This window comes from Magnolia sinica, chromosome 14 (assembly GCF_029962835.1).
Source record: "Magnolia sinica isolate HGM2019 chromosome 14, MsV1, whole genome shotgun sequence".
Lineage (NCBI taxonomy): Eukaryota > Viridiplantae > Streptophyta > Magnoliopsida > Magnoliales > Magnoliaceae > Magnolia > Magnolia sinica.
Window position 1 is genome coordinate 21,866,401 of NC_080586.1, and position 5,324 is coordinate 21,871,724.

The 5,324-nt window shown below is 38.0% G+C and overlaps 1 non-coding gene across 1 annotated transcript; it reads left to right on the plus strand.

Annotated features, from left to right (window-relative positions):
• The first annotated feature begins 3,309 nt into the window (after positions 1–3,309).
• On the plus strand, positions 3,310–3,416 carry LOC131226408 (small nucleolar RNA R71). The gene has a single exon (XR_009161795.1). It is a non-coding gene; the product is annotated as a small nucleolar RNA R71 (small nucleolar RNA).
• Positions 3,417–5,324: the final 1,908 nt, after the last annotated feature.

Below are 5,324 nucleotides of genomic sequence, written 5' to 3' on the forward strand. Positions count from 1 at the left end.
CCACTACGTTCTCTACTCCCTTTTTATCTTTTATTTTTAGGTCAAATTCCTGGAGTAAGAGGATCCATCGTATCAGGCGGGGTTTAGCATCATTCTTAGACAGAAGATACTTGAGCGCCATGTGATTAATGTAAGTAATGATCTTAGATCCAATTAAGTAGGACCGAAATTTGTCTAAAGTGAACACTACGGCCAAGAGTTCATTTTCTGTAGTCGAGTAGTTCACTTGGGTAGGATTTAGAGTCTTACTCGCATAATGAATAACGTAGGGTTTCTTATCTTTTATCTGGCCTAGAACCGCCCCAAGAGCATAATCAAACGCGTCACACATAAGTTTAAAAGGAATGCCCTAGTCGGGTGGTTGTATGATGGGTGCACTAGTCAACATGCTCTTAAGCTTAGTGAAAGCTTCCTGACATGGCCCATTCCACTCGTATGGTGCATCCTTTTGAAGTAGATTACATAAAGGATGAGAGAGGAGACTAAAGTCCTTTATGAATCGCCTGTAAAATCCTACGTGTCTTAAGAAGGATCGCACGTCTCTAATGTTCTTGGGTGAAGGTAGGTTAGAGATAAGATCGATTTTTACCTTATCCACCTCGATTCCTTTGGATAAGATAATATGTCCAAGGACAGTTTCCTTATGAACCATGAAATGACACTTCTCCCAATTAAGTACCAAGTTCTTTTCTTCACATCTTTTTAGCACACATTTAAGACTCTCTAAGCACTCGCTAAAAGATGAGCTAAAAACAGAGAAATCGTCTATGAAGACCTCTAGATATTTTCCCACCATGTCAGAAAAGATACTCATCATACATCACTGAAAGGTGGCAGGGGCATTACATAATCCAAATGGCATCCTTCTCTAGACAAAGGTGCCGTAGGGACATGTAAATGTGATCTTTTCCTAGTCCTCAGGGGCGATTTCAAAATGATTGTAACCCGAATACTTGTTAAGGAAACAGTAATAGGAATGACCAGCTAGCCATTCCAAGATTTGGTCAATGAAGGGCAAATGAAAGTGGTCCTTCCTCGTGATGATATTCAGCTTCCTGTAGTCAATGCACATTCTCCAACCAATAGTAACTCTAGTTGGCATGAGTTCATTATTGGCATTGGCTACGATGGTAATCTCGGACTTCTTAGGAACCACCTGAGTTGGACTCATCCATTGACTATCGGATATAGGGTATATGATACCCACATCTAATAGTTTAAGAACCTCGGCCTTAACTACTTCCCTCATGTTTGGATTTAGTCTACATTGTGATTACTGAGCGGTCTTCGCATTATCCTCAAGATTTATGCGGTGAGTACAAATCGAGGGGTCGATTCCCTTGAGGTCCGCTATCGTCCATCCAAGGGCTCCCTTATGCTCAATGAGAGTAGATATGAGCATACTCTCCTATTCTTTCTCCAAGCGGACAGAGATCACCACCGGGTATGTCTCATCTTGACCTAAATAGACATATTTCAAATCAGAGGGCAAGGTTTTAGGTCAAGCTTCGGTGGCTTGAGGTTAGACGGTAGATGCACTACATCAGTTTGGGGCAACTCTTCAAATTGTGGCCTCCACCAGTTAACTTCAAGTACTGGTGCAGTATCAAGTAAGGCACACGTCTTCCTAATCATGTTATCATCAAAATCATGGGAGTGGGCTAGGCACGTCTCTAGAGGGTCAGAGGATAAGGTCAGAGGTGTCGTATCTTTCACTAAAGAGTCAATCATGTTAATGTCATGAAAATCGTTATCATCCTCTAAGTTTCTGCCGTTATTGAAAAAGATATTTGATTCCAATATCATATTTTCAAAGGACATAGTCATGACACCATTCCTACAATTGATAATTGCATTTGAAGTGGCAAGGAATGGGCGACCAAGAATGACGGGAATCTGAGTGCTCATGTTATTGATGGGTTCGATGTCCAGGATGATAAAATCTACAGGGTAGTAAAATCTATCAACTTGGACCAACACATCCTCAATTATCCCTCTTGGTACACGAATAGAGTGATCAGCAAGTTGTAGTGTGGTTAGGGTGGGTTTTAATTCACCCAAACCTAACTGTTTGTATACCGAGTAGGGAATCAGATTGACGCTCGCTCCTAAGTCAAGAAGTGCATGATCAATTCGATGGTCCCCGATTACACATGATATGGTTGGGCTACCGGGATCTTTGAATTTCTGTGGCACGTCTTGCTTTAGGATGACACTCACTTTCTCGGTCAAGAAGATCTTCTTTTGAATACTCTGCCGTCGTTTGGTCGTGCATAAGTCTTTCAGAAATTTGACATATGAAGGTATCTGTTTTACGACATCAAGAGAAGAATGTTGACTTTCACTTGTTTCAACACTTCTAGGATATCATGAGAGTTAGATAGAGGTTTTGGTGTGACCAATCATTGGGGAAATGGAGCAACTGACTTTTCTAGAAGTTCTGGTTCTAACTTTTGTGGAGCCTTACTAAATCCATCATTATTGTCCTCTTCTGGTTCTTGAGACTTTTCGAGCCTAACTGGAAGGGTTTTATCAATGATCTTCCCACTCCTAAGAGTGATGATGGATTTAGCGTGCTCCATTTGATTTAAAGAGCTGGGATTACTTATCTCGTATTGTGGTTTATGATTGGGGAGCGGTTGTGTAGGAAGCATCCCCTTTTCTATAACTGTCATACGTGAATCCATCTTTTGCATAAAATCTCGCATTGCCTGGGTTAGCTCTTGCATGGAATTTTGAACCGGTTCTTCTTGAAGTTTCCCTTGATTTGGATTTTGATTAAAGAAACTTTGAGGGGTAGCAGTTTGTCCATTTCTCCAACTAAAGTTTGGATGATTTTTCCAACCAGGATTGTGCGTATTAGAGGTCGGTCTATTGAAAGGTCTTTGATAAGTATTTACGACATTGGATTGTTCATTCAACACTTCTCGGAAGGCGGGTATTGTAGGATAATTTTCAGTTGTATGAATGTTGCAATCACAGATGCCGCAAACACTTTCATTAACCTTATCCTTCTTTCCTTCCATGGCCTCAACTTTTCTTATGAGCGTAGTCACTTTATACCTGAGATTATCCTCTTCTTTCAAGAGATACAATCCACCGTTCTCCTTAGATTGAGTCGGCCTAGAAGTGATATTCGATTTTGAGTAATAGTCCCATGATTGTGTTTTTTCAACAAGACTATCGAGGTAATCCCATACCTCGTCAACATTTTTATTAATGAATTCTCCATTACACATTGTCTCGACCATTTGGCGCATGGAAGATGTCAATCCATCATAGAAAAAATTTGTAATGCGTCACGTTTCAAAGCCGTGTTGTGGGCATGAACTGAACAAATCCTTGAACCTTTCCCAACATTGGTAAAATGTTTCATCCTCCTTTTGGGTGAAGTTCATGATTACTTTTTTAAGGGTAATCGTTTTATGATGTGGAAAAAATTTCTTTATGAATTCCCTCTGCATATCATTCCATGTGCCAATGAATTTAGGACGCAGTGAATGTAACCACGTCTTAGCCTACTCTTTCAAGGAAAAAGGAAAGAGTTTCAGCCTGATTGTGTCCTCAGACACATTTTGAAAATATAAAGTGGCTATGATCTCATTAAACTCTTTCAAATGTATATATGGTTCTTCAAATTCAAGCCCATGGAACTTAGGAAGGAGTTGAATAACCCCTGACTTGATGTCCATATGTCCTGTATTTTCAGAAGAAATCATGCATGAGGGCATACTTAGCCCCGCTGGTTGTAAATAAGGTCGTAAAGTACGAGGCGGGGGTGCTTGATGCACCTCATTGTCATCCTGAATGTCCTCCACCCTGAGTTGAGGTAGAAGAGGTTGGTTCTCAGCCATCACTTCAATTAACTCAGGGGAATTCGAGTGGTGTTTAGTCCTGTGATGGATAGTTAACCCCTCAACCAATCCTCCTTCAGTCAAGAGACGTCGAGTGTTGTCAGGGCCCACTTGGGTATGAAACACTCATAGCCCTCAATCAAATTCGAAAACTAATCCTAAGAAAGGAAAAGAAAATCTAGAAAGAAAGAGAGGATTGGAAAGAAGTTACCAAATTGGAGTCCCTATGTTAAAACCTGCAAAAGAAAATAAAACAAGTCAGTTTCTAAAGAGAAGGTCTAAAATTAGAAAATCCTTAAAAGGAAAGATAGAAGTAAACTAGTTTCTAAAAGAAGAAATTCCTAAAAGAAAGTGGAAATTTAAAATAAATTAGGAAAGTCCTAAACTAGAAAGTAAGTTACTAAAAGAGATCTGAAAAATAGAAAGTAGAAAAAGAGCTTATCGAATTGGAAATTTCTATCTTAAAAGCCTACAAAATAGGAAAGTTAGTTTCTAAACAAAAAGTCTACAAGTAGAAAATTTCTAAAAATAAATTAGGAAACCAAGTTAGATTCTAAAAGAGTTAGAATAAAAATAGAAAGTTAGTTTCTAAAAAGGAGAGTTCCCTAAACCTAGAAGCTAAGTTAGTTTCTAAAAAGAAGACCCAAAATTAAAAAGTTTCTAAAAATAAAATAAAGGAAAGATGAGTTAGTTTCTAAAATTAGAAAGAATTTCTAAAAGAGGAAATAACTAACCTAGTTTCTAAAAACAAAAGAGGAAAGTTTCTAAAAATAAACTATTTCCTAAAAATAGAAAAATACTAGAATTAGAAAATTTCTAAAACTCAAACCCTAATTCTAAAAATAGAAAAAGTAGAGGAATTAGAAAGGGATTACTAATTTAGAAGTTTATGTCAGGATCCTACAAAACAGGAAAACAGTTTAGTTTCTAATAATAAAATAAAAAAATTATAACCTAAAGTTAGTAAAATCCTAATCTTAACCCAATTCTAAAACTAATTAATCCTAGAAAACATAACCGTCAATCCCCGACAACGGTGCCAAAAATTTGTTCACTCCCCAAGTATAGGGTTGTGATGTAGTAATAAACTCGGTGAGACCGAGGTCGAATCCCAAGGGACTGAAACCTGTACGTTTATCTGAGACTAACTAAAATTAGAACTAGACTAAGTTGAAATCTAAATCAGGTGAATATGAGTGAATAATGGTGAAATAGGAAACTAAAATTTGTAGAAATCAAAGGTGAGAAACTAGGGATTCAGAGGATCCACTTATAGAGATCAGGGAGATTTATGCTTGATTCATGAACTCAACTAGACTTCGAGTCCCATCTTCATCTAGTTGGAAGATATACCACTAAAACACAATCTGAACTTCTTTTGATTTAGTTTCAAAGAGATGAAAGGTATGAGAATTAGAGTCGATTCTATCACAAAACCATGCCCATGAGACAAAGTAAACAACAGAACTG